General features: G+C 42.2%; 1 pseudogene across 1 annotated transcript; it reads left to right on the top strand.

Annotated features, from left to right (window-relative positions):
* The first annotated feature begins 404 nt into the window (after positions 1-404).
* LOC311099856 (cytokine receptor common subunit gamma-like) lies at positions 405-5,896 on the top strand (annotated as a pseudogene). The gene is made up of 4 exons (XR_014615725.1): positions 405-462; positions 4,822-4,958; positions 5,100-5,496; positions 5,634-5,896. The product of XR_014615725.1 is annotated as a cytokine receptor common subunit gamma-like (transcript).
* The last annotated feature ends 1,243 nt before the right edge of the window (positions 5,897-7,139 follow it).

Raw genomic sequence — 7,139 nt, 5'->3', positions numbered from 1 at the left:
TCAGTCAATCAGTCAACATTTATCCACAATGCATCATGGATTTGATGCTCTCGAACCGTTCTTGTTATATATGAGCGTCTCGAACATGGCCACAGAGGTTTCACTTCCCTTTTCTCAGTAATTTGGGCAAAAATCGAGAAGTCTGTCCTCCGTGACCAAGCAACATCCTGCGACCTTAGAGGTATATATCAGATGCTCAACATGCTCTGCTCACACCTACTGTGATGGTCCGGACCTAAACCACACAAAAACAACACTAGACACTATGGAACACAAAGCTTATACTATCTCATCCTGGAATATTCAAGGTCTGAGGTTGTCTGCCTTTGGCCCAAAGAGCAGGAACCCAGACTTCATCAAAGAAATTGGAAATACAGACATTGTCATCCTACAAGAAACATGGTATGAAGGAGACGGAAAAACAGAAAGGAAAACGCTGCACACTGCTGCTCATGCTCCCAGGTGATATTTATTTATAACAACGTTTCGACCCAGGAAGACCTAACGGTCGAAACGTTGTTATTAATAAATATCACCTGGGAGCATGAGCTGCAGTGTGCAGTGTTTTCCTTTCTGTTTGTCATGACTTTGCCTACAACTCCAGCACCTGCGGAAAGTACCTGGATGTAAGTATGTTCTTCAGCTTTTGTACATAAAGGAGACAGACCCACTGGTTGCCCTCTAGGTTACAGAGAACTGGTAGTCCCATCCACCAAACTACCAGGTGTGAAACAGGGAAGAGACTCAGGGGGTATGCTAATTTGGTATAGATCAGACCTAACCCAGTCCTCTGTAGCTCAATTGGTAGAGCATGGCGCTTGTAACGCCAGGGTAGTGGGTTCGATCCCCGGGGCCACCCATACGTAAAAATGTATGCGCACATGATTGTTGGCATATTATATTATTGTGGTCCTCTGTAGCTCAACTGGTAGAGCACGGCGCTTGTAACGCCAAGGTAGTGGGTTCGATCCCCGGGACCACCCTTACACAAAATTGTATGCACGCATGACTGTAAGTCGCTTTGGATAAAAGCATCTGCTAAATCGCATATTATTATTATTTATTATTATTATTAGTCAAAACAGGAACATTTTACATCTGACTAGAAATGTAATGAGGAAATTACCTCAACAGAGAAAAATGTCCTCATGTGTGCTACCTATATCCCCCCAATATAATCCCCATACTTTAACGATGACAGCTTCTCCATCCTAGAGGGGGAGATCAACAATTTCCAGGCCCAGGGACATGTACTAATCTGTGGCAACTTAAATGCCAGAACTGGATAAGAACCTGACACCCTCAGCACACAGGGGGACAAACACCTACCTGGAGGTGACAGCATTCCCTCCCTCATATGCCCCCCTAGACACAACTACGACGTGGTCCTCTGTAGCTCAGCTGGTAGAGCACGGCGCTTGTAACGCCAAGGTAGTGGGTTCGATCCCCGGGACCACCCATACACAAAAATGTATGCACGCATGACTGTAAGTCGCTTTGGATAAAAGCGTCTGCTAAATGGCATATTATATTATTATATTACGACAACATAACCAACAAAAACGGGTCACAACTCCTGCAGCTTTGTCGGACGCTGGGTATGTACATAGTCAATGGTAGGCTTCAAGGGGACTCCTACGGTAGGTACACATATGCAGTACCAGTCAAAAGTTTGGACACACTTACTCATTCAAGATTTTTCTTTATTTTTACTATTTTCTACATTGTACAATAATAGTGAAGGCATCAAAACTATGAAATAACACATATAATCAAAGAGAAACGACAGTCCATCATTACTTTAAGACATGAAGGTCAGTCAATATGGAACATTTCAAGAACTTTGAATGTTTCTTCAAGTGCAGTCGCAAAAACCGTCAAGCACTATGATGAAACTGGCTCTCATGAGGACCGCCACAGGAATGGAAGACCCAGAGTTACCTCTGCTGCAGAGGATAAGTTCATTAGAGTTACCAGCCTCAGAAATTGCAGCCCAAATAAATGCTTCACAGAGTTCAAGTAACAGACACATCTCAACATCAACTGTTCAGAGGATACTGTGTGAATCAGGCCTTCATGGGCGAATTGCTGCAAAGAAACCACTACTAAAGGACACCAATAAGAAGAAGAGACTTGCTTGGGCCAAGAAACAAGAGAAATGGACAATAGACAGGTGGAAATTTGTCCTTTGGTCTGGAGTCCAAATTGGAGATTTTTGGTTCCAACCGCCGTGTCTTTGTGAGACGCAGTGTGGGTGAACGGATGATCTCTGCATATGTATTTCCCACCGTAAAGCATGGAGGAGGAGGTGTTATGGTGTGGGGGTGGTTTGCTGGTGACACTGTCAGTGATTTATTTAGAATTCAAGGCTCACTTAACCAGCATGGCTACCACAGTATTCTGCAGCGATACGCCATCCCATCTGGTTTGGGATTAGTGGGACTATAATTTGTTTTTCAACAAGACAATGACCAACACACCTCCAGGCTGTGTAAGGTCTATTTTACCAAAAAGGAGAGTGATGTGTTAACAAGAGAATCACTGACATGATGGCAGCCGGTCTTTTTGTGGCAGGGCTGAAATGCAGTGGAAATGTTTTTTTGGAATTAAGTTCATTTTCATGGCAAATTAATTGCAATTCATCTGATCACTCTTCATATTTTTTTTATTTTTTTAACCTTTATTTAAGCAGGTAAGCCAGTTGAGAACAAGTTCTCATTTACAACTGCGACCTGGCCAAGATAAAGCAAAGCAGTGCGATAAAAAAACAAACACAGAGTTACATATGGAATAAACAAAACATACAGAACATAACACAATAGAACATCTATATACAGTGTGTGCAAATGTAGTAAGTTATGGAGGTAAGTAAATAGGCCATAGTGCAAAATAATTACAATTTAGTATTAACACTGGAGTGATAGATGTGCAGAAGATGATGTGCAAATAGAGATACTGGGGTGCAAATGAGCAAAATAAATAACAATGTAAATAACAATATGGGGATGAGGGAGTTGGGTGGGCTAATTACAGATGGGCTGTGTACAGGTGCAGTGATCGGTAAGCTGCTCTGACAACTGATGCTTAAAGATAGTGAGGGAGATACAGTGGGGGGAAAAAGTATTTAGTCAGCCACCAATTGTGCAAGTTCTCCCACTTAAAAAGATGAGAGAGGCCTGCAATTTTCATCATAGGTACACGTCAACTATGACAGACAAATTGAGATTTTTTTTCTCCAGAAAATCACATTGTAGGATTTTTAATGAATTTATTTGCAAATTATGGTGGAAAATAAGTATTTGGTCACCTACAAACAAGCAAGATTTCTGGCTCACACAGACCTGTAACTTCTTCTTTAAGAGGCTCCTCTGTCCTCCACTCGTTACCTGTATTAATGGCACCTGTTTGAACTTGTTATCAGTATAAAAGACACCTGTCCACAACCTCAAACAGTCACACTCCAAACTCCACTATGGCCAAGACCAAAGAGCTGTCAAAGGACACCAGAAACAACATTGTAGACCTGCACCAGGCTGGGAAGACTGAATCTGCAATAGGTAAGCAGCTTGGTTTGAAGAAATCAACTGTGGGAGCAATTATTAGGAAATGGAAGACATACAAGACCACTGATAATCTCCCTCGATCTGGGGCTCCACGCAAGATCTCACCCCGTGGGGTCAAAATGATCACAAGAACGGTGAGCAAAAATCCCAGAACCACACGGGGGGACCTAGTGAATGACCTGCAGAGAGCTGGGACCAAAGTAACAAAGCCTACCATCAGTAACACACTACGCCGCCAGGGACTCAAATCCTGCAGTGCCAGACGTGTCCCCCTGCTTAAGCCAGTACATGTCCAGGCCCGTCTGAAGTTTGCTAGAGTGCATTTGGATGATCCAGAAGAGGATTGGGAGAATGTCATATGGTCAGATGAAACCAAAATATAACTTTTTGGTAAAAACTCAACTCGTCGTGTTTGGAGGACAAAGAATGCTGAGTTGCATCCAAAGAACACCATACCTACTGTGAAGCATGGGGGTGGAAACATCATGCTTTGGGGCTGTTTTTCTGCAAAGGGACCAGGACGACTGATCCGTGTAAAGGAAAGAATGAATGGGGCCATGTATCGTGAGATTTTGAGTGAAAACCTCCTTCCATCAGCAAGGGCATTGAAGATGAAACGTGGCTGGGTCTTTCAGCATGACAATGATCCCAAACACACCGCCCGGGCAACGAAGGAGTGGCTTCGTAAGAAGCATTTCAAGGTCCTGGAGTGGCCTAGCCAGTCTCCAGATCTCAACCCCATAGAAAATCTTTGGAGGGAGTTGAAAGTCCGTGTTGCCCAGCGACAGCCCCAAAACATCACTGCTCTAGAGGAGATCTGCATGAAGGAATGGGCCAAAATACCAGCAACAGTGTGTGAAAACCTTGTGAAGACTTACAGAAAACGTTTGACCTGTGTCATTGCCAACAAAGGGTATATAACAAAGTATTGAGAAACTTTTGTTATTGACCAAATACTTATTTTCCACCATAATTTGCAAATAAATTCATTAAAAATCCTACAATGTGATTTTCTGGAGAAAAAAAATCTAATTTTGTCTGTCTTAGTTGACGTGTACCTATGATGAAAATTACAGGCCTCTCTTATCTTTTTAAGTGGGAAAACTTGCACAATTGGTGGCTGACTAAATACTTTTTTTCCCCACTGTAAATAGCAATAGTCATCTTAAATTAGGCTTTTCAGCATGTGTGTTTGTCCTATATTCAATCTTCATTTGATGTGTCGTTAACGTTTGACCCTCCTTGATGCTTTTTCTAGTGAAGCTTTACCCTCCTACCAACCTGTCAGTTGAGATGAACAAAGACCCAGAGCTGAATCTGTACTGGAACAACAGCAAGAACAACCACTGCATTGAGAGTGAAGTGCGCTACAGAATAAACAACAACAAGTGGCAGGTGGGGAGGGGTCAGGACTCAGACGTTGGACTACTGTTTGGACTCTGTAGCCTAATGGTCATTTTTCAACAAAATACTGGACAAATCTTTGAAAGAACTCTCTCTCTCTCTCCTCCACTCTCTCTTTGTTCTTTTCTTCAGAGTTCTACTCTGAGATGGGAACAGAAATATATTGTAAATGACCCCTTAAAGAACAGTCGGTATGAGTTTCAAGTGCGAGCACGAGTTAACAGCGATTGTGGCGAGTCCGAGTTCTGGAGTGATTGGAGTCAGCCCATTCTATGGGATTCCATGAAGGGAAATAACATCACAGGTAAATAGATCCAAAATCTCTGCTTTGGCTTTATGGTTATAAGGTTGTGCTTAGGCTTCTATCAGTACTTTGTCATGGCTCCATTCTTCCTCTGAAAATAAGTTAAACTCTGATTCTGAACTGACCCTATCACTTTGTAGAGAACGACTGAGATGCATCCTCATTCCCATTGTGCCTAATCCAGGCAAGAACCTGGAGGACCTTCTTGACAAGGACAATTTAGAGGTACTATTTATCACTGGTTGCTCTTTACCATTCAATACACTTCATTATAATCTTTGTATCTTATATGTGTTACTGTTATCTACAGTGTAAATCACATCTTATATCTCACATATTACATGTAACCTTTACCTTTAAAGGCCTGGCTTCACGGCTCCAAAGACATTTGCTTCCAGCCTAACTTCACTGAGCGTGTCTGTCCTGTTCGTGAGTATCGTCTGGTTCCCCAAACCGGCAGCGTCAGTGAGTCTGAGAGCAACCTCTCCATCCCAACAGACCAGTCAGATTCCCTGTCCACGTGCTCTTCCTCAACTTCCACTCTTCCTGTCACAAGTGAAAATGAACGAGCTGGTTTTGAATGATTGTTACAAAGGTCTAATAATGCTTTATAATGTTTTTACAATACAAACAGCCACATACAAACTACAACTACACCAACATCCATAATATCACCCCTGCCCAGACCCACCTGCTCACACCCCCATCTCCAGCACCTGCATCACTCTCTGCCACATGGCCTCAAACGGCACCATTTTGTTTCTCTCCATCGCCCACGTACTTTCAACATTTGGATAATGAAGCATTTTAGTTTTCCATTGTGTTAACAATAGAGGATTGGTTGATTTCCAGTTTTTAAGTATATGTGTTTTTCAAGATGATTGACAGGAAAAGTATCCCAATGGGTATCTCACTGCACTCCCATATGCCATGTCTTGAAATATGCAGACAGACGGATTATAGCATTCCCAGAAGGCATGGATTATTGAGTCATTGTTAGTTTTACACTTAAGACATGTGTCTACCGTTGTGCTGCAGAATTTGTGAATTTTGTCTCTTGTGTAATAATTTCTAAACATTTGTTTATACTGGATTAAGGGGGCAGAGTGTCTGTGGGTTTTTGGTTTTTCCTTTCAATTAAGACCTAGACAACCAGGTGAGGAGAGTTCCTTACTAATTAGTGACCTTAATTCATCAATCAAGCACAAGGGTGGAGCGAAAAACCGCAGACACTCTGCCCTCCTTGGAATGAGTTTGAAACATGTACTGTAAAGCTATCAACCTCTGATCCAGAGCGACTTACAGTAACAAGTGCATTCATTTTCATACTGTTATAAGTTTCACTGGGCTTAATTTGTTTGTTTATTTTACTTCTAAATGTCAATATATTTCTCTGTGAATTATGTTTGTGTTCAAACTGTGTAATTTATATTATATTTAGTTAGTTGTATCCTTTATTCCTGCTCTCTGAGGCTCCCCAGGGTTGAGAATGTCAGACTAGACTGGTCTCTGACAAATAATAAAATATCAGTAGGCTACAGTAGAAAAACGTTTGTCTAAAGTTTGAGGTGTTTGAATCCAGAATGGGCATAACCAGACCCAGAGCCATATAGACTCTGGGCGTACCCATCACCAGAGATACTGAATATAATGACGAGGCGCTTGTGTTTCCGCTCTAACAATGGGATTCGTTGTCCACGGAGCAGAACGGTGGGCTGTCAAGCTCTCGCGGTCCCGCCTATTCCTCTCTTTGGATTGGTTGATATATCTTGTTATTTTAAAACTTTTTTGAATATTCGATGAGGGGGGTTGACGTCAACCACCGGTATACAATGGAGAGTGAGACGCTATGCTAGCCTCATGAATAT

Source organism: Coregonus lavaretus (genome assembly GCF_964263955.1).
Source record: "Coregonus lavaretus genome assembly, chromosome: 24".
Lineage (NCBI taxonomy): Eukaryota > Metazoa > Chordata > Actinopteri > Salmoniformes > Salmonidae > Coregonus > Coregonus lavaretus.
The sequence above is the reverse complement of the archived record's forward strand: the minus strand, read 5'-3'. Positions and strand labels throughout refer to the sequence as shown.